Below are 19,216 nucleotides of genomic sequence, written 5' to 3'. Positions count from 1 at the left end.
TTTTGTGAGAAAAGCAGCAATTAGCAATTACAGGATGATTATATTATATTACAACAACAATTTGGGAGGGAAAAGTATTTCTAATTAGGAGACCTCTTAATTTTAATAGGTTATGTAAATGTGCACCTGAGAGGTAGAACAGAGAGACAGTTTAAATGAAGAAGAGAAAGCGTAGCAGTATTGCGGTGCCACAGCCACTCCTCCAGATCCAATTTAGGAAACTTCTGTAACTGAGGAGACTACCTTGCTGATATGCTACTAAAGGAGATAAATCCACAATGGTTTGATAATGTCACAACCTCTGAGGATAAATAGAAAATACAGAGGGAATTGAAGTAATATTTTTTTTTCCACTTCCACTGATAAATTAGATGAAGTAGCAAAAATTATTTTTAAAAACACTGGTTTAAAAAGCTCTCTGCTTTTTAGCTAAAAAAGCTTTTGGTTTTTTTTTAAGAGCGTATCATATCAGTAAAAACTGTAGTAGAACAGACTGTTCTACTACAGGTTTTACTGATATGATATGAGCTACAAACGTTTCCTAAATATGATCTAAAGGAGGAGCGGCACTAAGCTGCTAAGCTTGCTACTGATTGGGTGGAAGTAGACACTGAGGAAGGCAGCTGCCTCCTAAAGGGGAGTAACATTTGAGCCATTCACGCATTTAGTTTTGTACCTAACTAAATGCAAAATAAATACCCGTATTGTGCCGCATATAGGCCGCACCTGAATATAGGCCGCACCCTTAAAGTTTGGTGCCATTTTGAAGAAATTCAATTTTTAAAGAAAATACACAACATGTGCAAGCAATGAGTCCCAATGCAGGGTGTCAGCACCCAGGGGATAGTTTTACACTTCTCCAAGAGTATAGAAAAAAAAACAAAGGAAAGATGTTTTACTCCTCAGTAATTTAAAATGTGAAAAAAACTTTATTCAGCCATTAAAGCTGTAATGGCTGAATAAAGGCTTTTTTTCACATGTGAAATTACCAGTACAAAGGACTACAGCATCTTTCCTTTTTTTATTTTAACACATTAAAGCTGCAATTTGGTATGTACTGGTACATTATTAGCAGGTATGATGTGATGGGGAAAAAAAGCACTTTCTTACCTGACAATATCAGTAGCAAAACGGACTCACATGAACTATTGCAAGACGTTGAAGAACTATCCAATCCGGTGGACTACAGTCCCCATAAGGCCACAGGGTGCACCGGAAGTTCGGCTGTATAAGCCCGTTCTCCAAATTACACTGTGCTCAGCACAGTATTACCGCATCTTCACACACTTTCACAGCGGTGGCTCCTGCATATGAACATCCTGCTCATCATCCAAACCAATCAACTATTGCAAAACGTTGCAAAACTACCCAACTCTGGTGGACTACAATCCCCATAAGGCCACAGGGTGCACCGGAAGTTCAGCTGTACTGCACAACTACAATTTAGCCGAAAAACACCCGATTATAGGCCGCGCCCCGCATATAGGCCGCACTGCACATTTAAAGCAACAAATCAAGGGAAAAAAGTGCGGCCTATATGCGGAACAATACGGTATTTATGAAGGGACTCAACGATTTGGGAGAACAGATGGCGGTCTTTGATTAGAGAAAAAAGGGGATCCACTTTGGAGTGCCAGACTCCTTCACACCAATCCTCAGGCGATAAAGAATGTACACACAAGCAAGTTTTCAATACCAGCATAGTTTGGCAAGTTCATTCACCTTTTGAGAAAAATTGTTGCACCTACTTGCCCTGTATGAACTAACTTCTAAGCAGGTAATTCCATCTAGCAGCATATATTTAACCGCACTGGACGTATACGACAGAGGAACCCCACAGGAGGATCAACTGTACTCCAACAGGCGATCGGTCACTGACTGAAAGGAGAAGATACATCTAGCGGCATATATTTAACCGCACTGAACGTACACCACGGAGAAACCCTACAGGAGGAACAGCTGTATTACAACAGACGATCGGTCACTGACCGAAAGGAGAAGATACATCTAGCGGCATATATTTAACCGCACTGAGCATATACCACGGAGGAGCCCCACAGGAGGCACAGTGTATTCCAACAGGCGATCGGTCACTGACCGACTAGAGATCACACCAAGTACCGATTATCTTGGCATTTAAGATACCAACACAAAGATTTCAAGTCTAGCCGAGTACCCTTTGATAAGCGGTTAACACGGACCACTCTAAAACCGCTGAGGAGTCTATACAGACACAGCGGCTGATTACCTCACAAAAACGGTCACAGACCGTAAGAAGGATAATCCAGGACAGCTTTAAGTATAATCCAACAGACATAGTGCTATCAAACAGATACACTATAAGGTATAACAGGTTTAATTTTCACTGCTAACCCATATATCAGCTCATTAACATCACTTAAATACTGTTATATAACTAGAGAAACCAAGTTACTAAAATCTTATATCAGACATTAAGAAAACTGCCACATTACGTTAGAAACTACTCCAGTATATCAAGTGTAATTTTGAAACTATTTAGGAAAATTTCCGTTGTATATAGCAATCTATGTTACTTTTAATGTATTCAATGTCTTAACATATTAGACACATATGAATGTCTTTTAGATTGTTTTATTGAATATTTAACCGACACCGGTGTCAAGTTATTTTAATTGCATTTTTTAATGTTTTATCTTAAATTTCAATAAATTTGTTTAACAATTTCATACATATAAATTTGTCTTGTGCTAATTACAAAAGGAATATTCAGATAGAGGGGTGTATAATATCCCGCTATTTTTATAAAATAACAATACTCACATTGGGAATAGCATCTTTTGCGCCACCTCACTCTACATACTATTTCTAAACTATTGGGATAACAGTTTTAAGGTGAGCAATTATTCCCCACCAATCTCGCAGTCTACTTCATTTCCTAATTTTCACAACTTATAGTCAGGCCTACGGAATCCTCCACAGCCCCAGTATCCTTTCTAAAAAAGCCTACTACTGCCTCCAGATATATCTCACAAGTTACTGATATTCAGCATCCCACTGAAATTCCCAGTACCTCTGAACAGTTAGAACAGAATCAGGTTCCCCCTGACAGACACGTTACCAGTAAATAGCATCATTGACCTGTCAGCATATGAATTGAGTGTCACTGAACAGAAAGTTTTGAGTATGGGTTTGGGTTTTGTACCCACCCATTCATTCAATCTGTTTAATACTCTTTTTGGATGTTAACAGGTTCATAAGAAAAATTACTTTAAAAAAAACAACACTTCTCTGATACAAGTTGTGTCACCAGTACAGATTCAACAGAGAGGACTATTCATTCTATTACATCTAATAGATTAAATGTGGAAACTTTAGATTTCCAAGACCTCTTTGGATTATCAGTATTGGAGTTACTAGATATGGAAGCTAGAAATGAACAGGTCTCTGGTCTGTGACATATGCCGAAATTAAAGTGCCCCTCAAACTTCTATCCCATTCAGAGTAGGCGTCTTATTATCCAAAAGTTTCAGAATAGAGTAGAAAGTGATTTAACTAACCTGTTTTATCAGCAGAAGTAGTTTCATAATAATCTTTCCAGTGCTGAAAGGGTAGGTTTAGACAAAGTAAGTTCCAACTCGGAACTAGTGATCCGGGCCGCTGACAAGGGGGGTTCGGTGGTGGTGATGGCTAGAGATATGTTTGTCGGTGAGGCCCTGAGACAGCTTACAAACCCACATGACTATAGGGTTTTGAATACAAATCCCACCTGATTGTTTAACACTAAACTGAGGGATCTGGTGGATGATGGGCTGGATCAGGGTTTCATTGACGAGGAACAAGCCAATACTTACTTGTCTCCCACCCCATAGTACCTGTGTTTAACCACCTCCCTAAGGTGCACAAGTCCTTAGACAACATAGTTGGGAGGCCCATTGTCAGCGGCATAGGGTCTCTACTCGAACACCTATCAGAGTGGCTTGATCAAATTTTACAGCCTATGGTGACTGATTTGTGGAGTCATATGAAGGATTCTAAACATATCCTCAACATAGTCTCTAAAATTTAATGGTACCAAGAATATAAATGGCTGACAGCGGATGTAAAAACCCTTTATTCCTCGATTCCCCATGAGAAGGTTTTTTTTTTGTCAATAGCCTTTTATATGAGAAAATACCATGGGGTAAATGTCGAGTTTTGTGACTTTGTACTGAGGGTAACTGACTTCTAACTGCACCATAACTACTTTGAGTTTAAGTTTTTTTTTTTTACCTCCAGATCTGTGGTACTGCTATGGGGGCAAAGTTTGCCCCCTCCTACGCCAACCTCTTTATGTGGTGGTGGGAGCAGGAACACATATTTGGGGGTGGAAACCCCTTTGGCTCAAAGTTGGTTATGTATAAAAGATTCATAGATGATCTATTTATATGGAGAGGAGAACAGTGTTATTTGGATTCATTTGTCCAATACTTAAATGCTAATGATTTAGGGATCAGTTTTACTTTTGAATGGGACCCCTTTAGCATTAACCATTTGGACCTTACACTGACAGGTGTTTGTGGTGAAAAAGTTTCCACTAAAGTCTATAGAAAACCGATATCTGGAAATACCCTTCTGCACACAAATAGTTGCCATCCTAGGAGCATGTTTAAGGGTATTGTCAAGGAGCAATTTATCCGCTTAGACGGAATTGCTCAGACGAAGTTCAATTTCAACAAGAGTCACAAAATCTTTCCACAAGATTTCAGGAAAGGGGTTATCATAAGGATACCATTAATACTATTGTAAAATCAGTAAAGAAATTAAACAAAAATGATTTACTTAGTCAAAAATAACTGCCAGCCCAGAATCAGAAATTTGGGGGAGAAAATGTTTTGTTTATTACAGACTATTCTGAGGATCGTGATATAATCAAGAAACATTTTTCGATCCTAAGAGCTGATGATGATCTGGCCATTGTATCCCTTAAAGATTATAAGTTTCCTTATAAAAGAGGCGGGACTCTAGGAAACTTGATAGCTCCTACAAAACTTCCCGTGAAAGCACAGAGGGAATCCTCCTGGTTGACTGTGGTTGGCATGTACAAATGCCATAACAGGACGTGTGTGACCTGTGAAAAGGTAGAATCAGGAGAATAGTTTAAATCCTCAGTCACAGGGCATTCTTACCAAAAACGTTCATGTCTAAACTGTAGGTCTACTTTTGTTGTGGACCTGATTACATGTGTGGAATGTGATAAGCAGTACATAGGTCTCACCATCCGTGAGGGTCAGGGAGCACCTTTCCAGTATTAAAATTGGTACTGCTCTTCACTCAGATACACAGCAAGAGTGCACACTCCTTCAGATGGTCATGCATTGAAAGAATTATGCTGCAACAGGGGGGGGGGGGAGACAGAGAGAAAATGCTTGGGAAAAGAGAGGTTTTCTGGATCTTCAAACTGAAAACTAGATATCCTGAGGACCTTAATTCAGATTATGATTTAATAAACGTTTGGCAATAGATCAGTCTGTGCTTCAGTTCCTATTATTATTAAGTGTGTATCACATTCACTTTAACCTCAAAAGAATTGGGTTAATTAATAAATGGTTAGAAATTGTATTTATGCTGTGGTTCTTATTAGCTGGAATTTTAGAGCAAATATGAAACTTGCATGGTTGCCACTAAAATGTATTTAGCATATGTACTTAGATGTGTGGGCTGATTTTATGCATGATTACAATTAATTTCTAATTGAATACAATTTATTTCATCATGCATTTTGAATAAAAGTGTGCCATTTCATATTATTTGTATTATACACTGAACAAGTATCATAGTTGATTCTGAATGAGTCTATGTACTGCTGCTTTAAAGCACTCATTACTTGGTGTGCAATGAAGTGTCAATTAACTTGTTGTCCATTAGGAGGTTGCTTATGGTTTTAAAAGGCTGTTTTAGTTTTCATGGCCAGCAGCTTCGATTATGGCTCCCAGCCGAAACGCGTCAGCTGTTGCTTGCTGACCTCCTTTCTATACTATATGCCTGGGTATCCTGGCTTTTAATAAGCTTTTTCAATAAATGTACTATTTTTCATCCTCCCAGCTGGTGCTCTGTTCTCTTTTGTGCTTTCTATGTTGCTTTTGACCTACTCCAGTGTAGCACAGCTGGGGAGAGTTTGTATCCCGATATCTGCTCCAAGCATTGGACAATAGGAGCCGACCCGCTACTGAACCAATCACAGTGGAGCTGAGCCCTCACACCCCTGCTAACGTCATCATAGGAGCCAATACACTCGCTCCACACAAGGGGAGGATTCGCTCCATCATCTGGCCAATACAGAGGGACTTTTCAGATGCACCCCCAGTGATGCTTCAAGGTATTTGCGGTTGGGACGCGACGGTGAGAGTGGATTCTCACAGCGTTCCTGTAGGGCACTCAGTGCTTTGAGAAAAGCCGTTACAGCCGAGTGAGCCCTTGCTGTACCGCACCAGGAGCTTTTTCGTCTATCAATATAAGAGGGGTACGCTGATTTATCCGACTAGAGCTTCTGCCTTTTTATGTGGGATTGTCCATCTGTTTGTCCTATTTGTGAACAGTAGTAGCTGTGTGGTGTTAGTACATCATCAGTGCTGTTATGGAAATAAAGAAGCCAACATAGCATAAATCCCTAGGGCGAGACTAACAGATATTAAAGTGCCATAAAATATTTTGTGTTATGTACATCTCATAAAAGGTTTAACTGAGGTAAAACAGTGTTTTAAACAAAAAAAGTGTAAAAAACAAAAAAAAGCTTATAAGTATTTTAATAACATTTCCAAAAAGCTGCAAAATTAATTACAGTTATTATTAGTGTTTTCATCTACAGTCTGCTCCACCCCCATTATCAGTGTCCTACTTCAAACCCTTTGGTATCATGTAACAAAGTGTGCACGTGAGGAAAATTACTTATGCAAGTAAGGGGGGGGGGTACTGCTATTATTTGTTGCCAAGAGTCTTGCTTGTTTCCATGGGTATAATGTCACATGTTTTGTGAAAGCTTCTGCATTACACTATGTACTGCTTTAATCAGGTGTCATGTGACTCTGCCCCCTTCCGTGCATGTGCATGAGTGCATTCTGCTGAAGCTATGGCCTGGATAGCACATTTCATATATGGAAATGCCCAGGGGGCGGGGAGCTTTCTGCAAACAAAACTATGCCTGAATTAAAGGAGCTAATGGGGGTTAAAACAGAAACCATTTTGCCGGTAAACTTTGGCTGCATATATATTTAGAAACTTATGTTAATTCATACTGTTTTATGCAGATGTGCTTTTGGATTCTTCATTATGATCCTAATGCAGAAGAAGGCAGCTGCTCGTGACATTCGGCTCTTCTCAGAGACAGATTTCTTCTTGTGAAAGTGCAGCACACTAAGATCCGTGCAAATCTAGATCTTAGTGTGTTGATCTTTCACAAGACAAAAAAGGATGCCTTTGTGTTTAGTTAGAGAGATATAATAATGAGATCTGTTCTCCCTGAAAGCCAAGCCAATTTTAATGGGTTGTAGTTTTGAAGAGCAAAAATAGGTATTTCATATACAAAAAGAATCCTAAAGGAGCAATTCCCATACATTTTATAGGCTACAACTAGTATAACATGTCATTGGAAACACTTTAAAGGGAAAATTATTTTACAGTGCACTGTCCCTTTAATGTTGAGTGGTATGCACATTTTGCTGTTTGGAGAAAGACAAGCTTGTTTTATCGCCCTGTAGCAAGAACGATTAGCAGTTTGTGTAGAAACAATATTTTATGATAAACATTTTAGTCATGATCAAGAATTGACAAAGCAGTTGATCTCACACTGTTCCATGATAATAAACAAATATTTTTTTTCTTTTGAGTTTTTACCACACAATTTAGGCATTTAAAAAAAATAGTTTTTGCACGACATTAGTCATGTAGTAATTAAAAAGAAGGTTTGTTTAAAGGGACATTGTACTATGATTATTTTTAATTTCTTTTATAAAGGAGTTCACAATGATCAATTTTAGCTTCTGGAGTGTATAACATTTTTCATTGTTCTAAGTATTGGTTTCACTGTGTATAGAGAAATAAGATAAGGAGAATTTTGAGTTATTATAGAGAGATAAATTAAGGGTATCTGCGCTCCCTGCAAGCTCAGTCCATTCAATTGGGTTCTTGTTTCAATTAGCAGAGACAGCTATTTTATACACAAACATATAACCTAAAAGATCAATTCCCCATACAGTTTAAATTCTGCAGCCAGAGGCTTAACTAAATTTCACTGGGCCCCAGAGCAAAGGCTGCGATGGGACCCCCAATTTCAAAAGTGCCCTTTATGGCTGTTTGAAGTCATCAGAATTTAAGCAAGAAACTACATAGGAGTAAGAGGAGCTCAATTTCTGTGAATGTGAGTCATCCTTTCCCTTTGGGCCACACCAGAAGATATAAAGTTGGTGCCTTCCTGTAAACATATGGTGGCAGGTTTTCTTTATTGCCACTAAGTATGACAGCCATCTTGGAAAGCCTACCACCATATTTGTGTAGGCAGCACCATGCACTTTCCTTACACTGTGAGCCTTGTGTGATAGGGAGGGCACACAGAGGGACCAGGCATAATGCTGGTGGAGCCTGGGCCCCTGCTAGGTCCCCCTGTAATGAAACAAATTCTGATTGCAGGGACCGAGGGAGCCCCTCATCCACACATACATCCACACACACAGTCACGCACTCATACATGCACACATACATACACACACACACATACATCCACACACACAGTCACGCACTCATACATGCACACATACATACACACACACACATACATCCACACATACAGTCACTCACTCATACATGCACACATACATACACACACACACAATTTAAATATACACACTCACACCAGGGGTGGATTTTGGCCTAGCCAAACAAGGCACTTGCCTAGGGCATAGGGTTGCCACCTTTTGCCCAGAAAATTCCTGGACACTTTTTAAGTGGGCGTGGAGGGTGTGTGTCTTGGGGCATGGTTTGGGGCGTGGCTTCTCGCGGCATCACATTTATTATGAAATCAATTTTTATATTATATATATATTATATATAATATATATATTATATAATATATATTATATAATATATATACAGAGGTGCAGAATTATTAGGCAAGTTGTATTTTTGAGGATTAATTTTATTATTGAACAACAACCATGTTCTCAATGAACCCAAAAAACTCATTAATATCAAAGCTGAATAGTTTTGGAAGTAGTTTTTAGTTTGTTTTTAGTTATAGCTATTTTAGGGGGATATCTGTGTGTGCAGGTGACTATTACTGTGCATAATTATTAGGTAACTTAACAAAAAACAAATATATACCCATTTCAATTATTTATTTTTACCAGTGAAACCAATATAACATCTCAACATTCACAAATATACATTTCTGACATTCAAAAACAAAACAAAAACAAATCAGTGACCAATATAGCCACCTTTCTTTACAAGGACACTCAAAAGCCTGCCATCCATGGATTCTGTCAGTGTTTTGATCTGTTCACCATCAACATTGCGTGCAGCAGCAACCACAGCCTCCCAGACACTGTTCAGAGAGGTGTACTGTTTTCCCTCCTTGTAAATCTCACATTTGATGATGGACCACAGGTTCTCAATGGGGTTCAGATCAGGTGAACAAGGAGGCCATGTCATTAGATTTTCTTCTTTTATACCCTTTCTTGCCAGCCACGCTGTGGAGTACTTGGACGCGTGTGATGGAGCATTGTCCTGCATGAAAATCATATTTTTCTTGAAGGATGCAGACTTCTTCCTGTACCACTGCTTGAAGAAGGTGTCTTCCAGAAACTGGCAGTAGGACTGGGAGTTGAGCTTGACTCCATCCTCAACCCGAAAAGGCCCCACAAGCTCATCTTTGATGATACCAGCCCAAACCAGTACTCCACCTCCACCTTGCTGGCGTCTGAGTCGGACTGGAGCTCTCTGCCCTTTACCAATCCAGCCACGGGCCCATCCATCTGGCCCATCAAGACTCACTCTCATTTCATCAGTCCATAAAACCTTAGAAAAATCAGTCTTGAGATATTTCTTGGCCCAGTCTTGACGTTTCAGCTTGTGTGTCTTGTTCAGTGGTGGTCGTCTTTCAGCCTTTCTTACCTTGGCCATGTCTCTGAGTATTGCACACCTTGTGCTTTTGGGCACTCCAGTGATGTTGCAGCTCTGAAATATGGCCAAACTGGTGGCAAGTGGCATCTTGGCAGCTGCACGCTTGACTTTTCTCAGTTCATGGGCAGTTATTTTGCGCCTTGGTTTTTCCACATGCTTCTTGCGACCCTGTTGACTATTTTGAATGAAACGCTTGATTGTTCGATGTTCACGCTTCAGAAGCTTTGCAATTTTAAGAGTGCTGCATCCCTCTGCAAGATATCTCACTATTTTTGACTTTTCTGAGCCTGTCAAGTCCTTCTTTTGACCCATTTTGCCAAAGGAAAGGAAGTTGCCTAATAATTATGCACACATGATATAGGTTGTTGATGTCATTAGACCACACCCCTTCTCATTACAGAGATGCACATCACCTAATATGCTTAATTGGTAGTAGACTTTCGAGCCTATACAGCTTGGAGTAAGACAACATGCATAAAGAGGATGATGTGGTCAAAATACTCATTTGCCTAATAATTCTGCACTCCCTGTATACAGTATATATTATATTATATAATATATATAAAATATATATATATATTATAGATATATATTATATATATTATATATATAATATATATATATATATATATATATATACATATATATATATAATATATATATTATATATATATAATATATATATATAATATATTTTTATATATATATATATATATATATATATATATACCTATACCAAGTTGAAACCCCAATACCAAGTAAAATAGTCCTGTATAGCCAGATTAAGAACATAACTGTTATGCCGTTAGGTTTAATCACAAACTAACATTTGTGCGACAACTTAACAAAATTATTGGAGGCAGTGTTTGGAGATGAGACCGCGCATTACCTTGCTTCTGGGGCTTGGCATCATGAACAGTGTGTGACTCGTGGTAACTGGTGGTGGGGGCGGAGTTGGACGCGCACGATCATGTCCTGCCTCTCTCTCTGCTGCAGGATGTGATGACTCCCCTCCGGCTCCTACCCTCTTCCCCCCTCCCACTGTGTCACACTCATCATACTCCGTCTCTCCTGCAGACTACATGGGTTTCTTTGGAACCCCGGGATAAGCGCTCCTCTGGCAATCTTATATTTTGTAAAGTATGTGCTCACTGCGCCAGGGAAGCGCTTGGCCTGGGGCATTTGAGGCTTGTTCCGAGACACGGGACACAGAGCCTCTGACCGGGACTGTCCCGGTGAAACCGGGGGCGGGTGGCAATCCTACTAGGGCAGCAGATTGGAGGAGGGCAGCACAATTTTGTGGCTATATTTATAAGAAGCTTGCATTTATTTTAGAAGTATTATACAGGTATATAATGAGAGATTTTGCCCAAGGAGCTTACATTCTAGGAGAGTATAATAAGAGAGTTCCCGTAGATGTAACTCTGAAACTTTTGTTTATTCCACTATCTATTGCCTTCAGTGTGTGCCTGTGTCTGTGACTATGGGGCATATTTATCAAGCTGTATTAGGGACCCAGGTTTTGGAAGAGACCTTGACGCGGTACCTGGGCTTGTCCCATTTGGCCAGATGCGGTAACTAACTCTTCCAGTTTTGCTTTTAATCTTAGCTGAGAGCTTGTATGTGAGTGCTGGACTTTCTCTGTGTGTTTTATATATATATATATATATATATATATATATATATATATATATATATATATATATAACATCAATAGTATCTTTTTAAATTTCTAATGGCACTTCACTCACAATAAGACTCTGTTTTGTTTGTTCAATAACAGTAATCTTTCAATAAGTCAACTCATTTGTAAGCAGTAGGTTTCTTTCTGTAATATCACTTTCTATGTAATCACCAGATATACAAATATATTTGCACCATGCAATCGTTTTCAAACTTAATAGCTATATAAATGTGTAAAGATATCATGTAACAAGCAGCAATATGGAATTATTCATACTGTAAATAGTTAACAGTAATTTACTGAGAAATGCTACCCTACCAGATTCCTGTGCTAGGAGGCACATTACAGAACATTTAGTTCACTGGTTTGTAAAAAGCTCAACATATGTAATGTCATTTGCATTTTGAATATTAAAATAAAAATCTATCTATTTATCTATCCATCCGTCTGTCTATCTTTCTATCTATCTAGTATTTATGAGATCTACAGTATGTAATATTTTACTTATTCCTAATCAAAAACATACATGTTAACAATTTCCTTTTTGCATGCACAAACCGTAAGCAAAGTATTTTAATATTTGCTTTTAATTTTAATTGCTGCTTAAATACTATCTATATTTATTGCAATATTTGCTGTATTTATTGTTAATATTAAAAATACCATCACACTTTAAGCACATTAATTATTAATACAATTATTACTGTACTGTATTTTAGTTATGTTATATTACATATTTTAATATAATTGCAATTTTTCTGCACAAATGCAATAATTTTTATTATCACAATTAACTCTAGTGCTAGATATTGAATGTGATGGCTTGTGTCATAAAACTGGACACATTTTTCAATAAACCGTGTTAATCACACACAAGCCCTGGTATCACACACAATGGTTTGCACCCTGCAAAATAAACAAAATATACCCTTGAAAACACTAAATAAACATAGAAATTGCTTATAAAAACAAATGTAGATTCCCTACCTTAAGCTTCTCAGAGTACTCAGAAAATATTTTCTATTCTTTTGTATAACCTGAAGCTTCAAGATCTTCTCATTGGCTCAGTGATTGGATGGGTGGAGAGGCCCAAGGGTAGAGGGTTTCAAGAAACATACCTGAATTTCTAAATGTGCATAAAATGTTACACACTGTAAAACTGATATTCTGTATCCAAAGTAGGTGTCACAGATAAATAGATAAACCATTTAATCACACTTGGGAGATATTATTACACAATAATATTAGGAGATGCTAGAAACTCTGTATCTTCTTTTAATGCCAGAGTTTAAAGGGACCATGAACACCCTGAGATTATATTATAAAATGTTTAGTTATGCATAATAAGTCAACTGTGCATTGTTCTTTAATTTTTTTGTTGTTGCCCCTTTTCATGTATTTTACTTTCTCTTGTTGACTTTAACAGATAAAAACTGCAGAGCAATTCACTTTTATTTACTAGATTAATGACTATTAAAGGTCCATAATAAAAGCTCTCATACTTCTTTACTATATTTCCTCTAGCTAACATAGAACAATCTGCTACTCTTTTTTTTATAAAAATGCTTTAATTATAAAAACTTACTTAAATATCTAAAATAGTCCCTCGAAATGGTGTTTCCAAACGTCCATGAAATGTGTTTTTCTTCTTCTCCATCCCTATCCAGTCAGTAAAGACATGCGGATTAGACATGGGAGCGTGTACACACTAAGCTTCCACTACTGATGCTGACCTATGCGCCAGCAGAGAAACTGTTATCCGATAGCAGCATGTAGCTCTCGTAGCATGTCATTCAGCAATGCTGGGACATCACGCTGCAGATTATTTGAATGCACAATTTATTATTTGAATTATTTACTATATCCTGCCTCAGCTCAATAACTTCCTGCTTTTTAACCTCTTTGCTACTGGGAATTTCAGAGAAGAATGTGCCCAAAATACCTGAGAATTTAAACAGAAATAGAACCTTAAAGGGACATGAAACCCACATTTTTTCTTTCATGATTTAAAAAGAGCATACCATTTTAAACAACTTTCCAATTTACTTCTATTATATAATTTGTTTTATTATCTTGATATTTTTTGCTGAAAAGCATATCTAGATAGGCTCATTAGCTGCTGATTTGTTCCTGCACATAGAAGCCTTGTGTGATTGGCTCACCCATGTGGATTGCATTTTCTTCAACTAAGGATATCTAAAAAATGAAGCAAAATAAATAATAGAAGTAAATTGTAATATTGTTTAAATTTGTATTCTCTATCTGAATCATGAAAGAAATATTTTGGGTTTAGAGTCCCTCTAAGTTTTTTTTTTTTTTTTTTTTTTTAATTTACCTGTCAAAACTATATATTTTGTTCAAATAGACAACCCAAGGTATTGATCTAGGCCCATTTTGTTATATTCCATGCCACGATTTCACCGCCAAATGCGATAAAAACACAAAAAAAAACTTTTTTTTACAGACTTTGGGTTTCTTACTGAAGTTATTTACATACTGCATAGGCAATCATGACACAAATGATTGTAAAAGCTTATCTGTGATCCCTTTGTTCATAAATAACAGACATACATAGCTTTTCCATTGATATTTGATTATTAGAAGGCCACTAATTGCAGTTGCACGCCACACTTATATTCTCGGCAGTGAAGGAGTTAATAATGTAGCTTGTAAGGTTAGCTGTAGTGTAGAGATTACCCTCCCACCTGAAACCTCCCAGTCTGCCAAACAACAATGAATGGGGAATATGTAGGGTGTGTGCACCAAAAATGATAAGAATGATAAATGGTCCTTAACAGGTACCCAGAGGCATGTAAAACAGTCCAATACAGCTTACTGAGAGAGAAATCCCCAGCCTCCCTCAGTGTTATCACAAACAATTATGTGTAACTAGAAGTACACTTAAATTATGGTTACTATGTAACCCACCACTCCAGGATAGTGTGTGCTCAGGAATTTATTATACTTTAGTACAGCGACTCCTTCCAGCTTACTTAATGTGCATCATGAATCCTTTGTAAGTATCCTCTCTGCTGCACAAGTTCCTGGGTTGCTGCAACCAGTCCCTGATGTATGCTGCCCTCCTGCCGCTCCTTTCAGCGTCCTCCTTCTTCCAGTTACTAGGATCTGTCCACCGCGCCTGATGGCCTCTCCTCCGCAGCTAAACCTATTCACCACGTGCTCACTCTCGGTCACATGGTGAATAGGAGTAAGGCAGCAGCCGAAACCGGTCAGCCACTTATTTTTGTCTGATATTGCACAGATTGTACTGTTTTTTACCCTTAGGGTTTATACACCCTGGAGATTTCCTAATAAAGTCTATGTTTTAACCCTAACCATGGTGCTCCTGCAAGTTTTCTCATACTCCCAGTCTCAGCTCAATAAATTCCTGCTTTTTAACCTCTTTGCTACCGGGAATTTCAGAGAAGAATGTGCCCAAAATACCTGAGAATTTTAGCAGTTTTGCTATCACTCCATTTAAACAGAAATAGAACCTTATGGGTTTTTTTTTAATTTACCTGTCAAAACGATATATTTTGTAGCCGAAACCGGTCAGCCACTTATTTTTGTCTGATATTGCACAGATTGTACTGTTTTTTAAACTCAGGGTTTATATACCCACAGAAAACACACAAAGACATACACACACACACATCCTCACAGAGACACCCACAGAAAATGCACAAAGACATACACACACACACACATCCTCACAGTGACACCCACAAAAAATACACAGACATTTGCAAACACCCTCACCGAGACACCCACAGAAAACACACAAACATATTCACACACCCTCACAGAGACATCCACAGAAAACACACAGACATAAATACACACACACCCTCACAGAGACACCCACAGACATATGTGCACACCCTTACAGAGACATCCACAGAAAACACACAGATATACATACACACTGTCAGGATTCAGACTCAAATAATGTAGTACCTATGGTATACCTGTATCACCACTCAGTCTCACACCACATTTTGAGAGTTAGATTGATGTAACTCTCCTGTTATGCTCATAGAACTGAGTGTAACCTTGTTAAGGTCAAGACGTTTGGAGGGACTTATATGAGGCAGGTTGTCTAAAAGGGTTGTTATATGTATCTTGTTCAAATTAGACATGTACAATCTGCTATGAGATCATAAGAAAAGGGTAGGTGAACAGGGTTGAATATATGAAGCATGTGACTGCATTAAAGAACAAAGAACAATGATTCTGTGTTTTTAAAGCACTTCTATCTACAGTAGTCAGCAATCTCTCAAGTTAGAAGTGATAAGAGTCAAGTTTTGTACAACCAAGAAATTCAGGTGCCCTTTAAGAGTGTTTGCAGTGGTAACAATGTGAGCAGACATACAGGTCTGTTAAAGTTGACAGGATGAAAGAATCCACAGTGCTGAGAGAGACAACAGGTTACAAAAACAAGAAGAGGTAAATGCCGATGGCACTTTACCTTACTCCTGAGGGTTCCGGTAATAGATTCCTGACCTACAGGCCGTAAGTCCGGATCCATAGAGCTGATGACGTCACGCACTACAGCGTGTAAGCAGCAAAGCTGAGGGTGGAACTGGAAGTGCTGGTGGTTGCCCAGTACTATTAGTCTCTTGAGCTAATCCAAGCAGGCTGCCTGTTTAGAGTTGCGGTCAGAGTACCGCCTGAAAAATAACACAAGCAAGACAATTAGGCAGGAAAGGTTATCTGGCTGTGTAACACGGAATCCTGGGAAATCCAAATTACCTAGCAATGAGAAGGAGCTGTGTGATCCTTTAAGTAGGAATACTTGGTCACATGTTAGGAGGTTTTAAAGGGGAAGTAGCATAGTATTGTTATGAGCTTACATGTTCCTGACAGTACACCCCATCCAAAGAGCCGCCCCGAAAGTCAAGGCTTTGGACGGTCCGGATGACGGCGATGGAATAGGGACACGAGTCGTGGAGCTGAAAAATTGGAAAAGGGTTCCCAAGAATCTTCTTCTGGTCCATACCCGTTCCATCGGACGAGATATTGCAGACAACGGTGATGATACCTAGAGTCCAAGATGTCAGCAACCTCATAAACTGTTTCATCTTGTAATGGAACTGGGTTAGGATCCTCATGTGGGGATGATCGGACTGGTTGATATGGTTTAAGAAGGGATACGTGGAAGGTGGGATGTATACGGAATGAGGATGGTAATTCCAAGGTAACAGCGTTTGCATTCACGATTCTGGTGATTTTTAAAGGACCAATTAATAATTTCCCAAGCTTTTTGCTTGGTATTTGGAGGCGGAGATGTTTGGAGGATAACCAAACCATATCTCCTGAGTTATATTCGGGTGGTTTGGTACGTCTCAAATCATAGTAGTGTTTCTGTTTGGCTTGGGCAGCACTGAGGATCTCTTGAAGTTGAGTGAAAGATTGAGCCAAGGTGTTCACAGTATCATTTACCAAAGGAGATACTGTTTCATCTCTATGAAGTAGATGGTAAGTAGGATGGTAGCCGTAATTAATGTAAAAGGGTGTTAGTTTGGTTGAGGTGTTCACCGAGTTGTTATAGGAGAATTCTGCAGTTGGTACCAGTTATCCTGTTGGAATGTGCAGTAGCAGCGCAGATACTGTTCGAGTATTTGGTTTGTCCTCTCTGTTTGCCCATTCGTTTGTGGGTGGTATGCAGAGCTTAACCGTCTTTGGATGTGCAGGGATTTACAAAGTTGGGTCCAGAATCTAGAGATGAACTGTGAACCCCTATCAGTTGTGATGGAGTCGGGTAGTCCGTGTAGGCGGACTATGTGTTTCAAGAACATATAGGCTGTTTCAGAAGCAGTAGGCAGACCATGAAGGGGCACGAAATGTGCCATTTTTGAGAATTGATTAACAACGACACAGATGGTGCTATAGTTTGAAGAAGGAGGGAGTTCCACTAAAAAATCCATCGCAATGTGCTGCAATGGCCTATCTGCAACCGGGAGAGACAGTAGGTATCCATAAGGATGAGTATGTGATGGCTTACATTTAGAACAAACAGCACAGGTTTTCACATATTGTTTAACACTGTGAACCAGGTTAGGCCACCAGAAGTCTCTTTGTATCAGATGCAAGGTTTTACGGTATCCTGGATGGCCTGACATTGGAGAGTCATGTGCTGTATGGAGTATCTCATCCCTTAACGTGAGAGGAACATATATTTGCCGTCCATGGTTGGTATAACAAGCCATTGGTGTGTCTCTTCAAAGTAGGATTGTTGATCATTAGATCAGTGGAGAGGTGGGTTTTGAAAAGGCCTGTCTTATCTAGTGTGAGGCCAATGATCCTATTTGGAGGTATAATTGTATGAGACCTTGTGTGCTCTGGTATAGAACCATACCTGGAAAGGGCGTCTGCCTTGGCGTTCTAAATAGCAAGGCGATACGTGATGATGAAGTCAAATCTTGTAAAGAACAAACTCCAATGTACCTGGCGAGCAGAAAGAGATTTGTTAGTGCTCAGATATTGCAATTCCTATGGTTGGTGTAAATGATAATGGGGTGCTAAGCTCCTTCCAACAGGTGTCTCCAGAACTCAAGTGCTGCCTTAATTGCCAATAGTTCCTTTTCGCTTATTGCATAGTTTAGTTCCACTGTATTCATAGTTCTGGAATAATAGGCAACAGCATGCATAGGTTCTTTGGGTGAAGATTTCTGCTCCAATAGCATAGCTGGAAGCATCTACTTCCAGAAAGTACTGTTTGGATGGGTCTGGGAACTGTAATATAGGAGCAGTAACACATTTAGCCTTCAGTAGTTCAAAGGAACGATAAGCTTCAGGGGACCAGTTGAACTTGGATACTTTCTTAGTTAGGGAGGTGAGAGGTTTTACTACCCCTGAGAAATCTTGTATGAACTTTCTGTAGAAATTCGTGAAGCCAAGGAATCTTTGGACCTCCTTCTTTGAGGTAGGAATAGGCCAGTTTGTGACAGCATCTACCTTGTTGTTCTCCATTCGTATCCCTGATGGTGATATGTGGTACCCAAGGAAGGTAATTGATTCTGAATGAAAGATACATGTTTCAGCTTTAGCGTAAAATTGGTTCTGTCTAAGTCTTAGAAGCACTGTTTTAACATGTGTAATGTGGCTTTTTAAAGTGTCAGAATAAATGAGAATATCATTGAGATATATTACAATGTAAGAGTCAAGGAGGTCCCTAAATAGATAATTTATGAAATACTGGAAAGTGGCCAGGGCGTTACATAAGCCAAATGATATTACGGTGTATTCGTATAACCCGTAGCGGGTACGAAATGCCATTAACCATTCGTCACTTTCTTTTATACGTATCAAATTGTAAGCGGCTCTCAGATCTAATTTGGTATACAATTTTGCCCCCTGGAGGCGTTCTATTAATTCTGGTATCAGCGGGAGGGGGTA

Source organism: Bombina bombina, chromosome 2 (assembly GCF_027579735.1).
Source record: "Bombina bombina isolate aBomBom1 chromosome 2, aBomBom1.pri, whole genome shotgun sequence".
In the NCBI taxonomy this organism is placed as follows: domain Eukaryota; kingdom Metazoa; phylum Chordata; class Amphibia; order Anura; family Bombinatoridae; genus Bombina; species Bombina bombina.
This window is presented reverse-complemented; position numbering follows the sequence as displayed.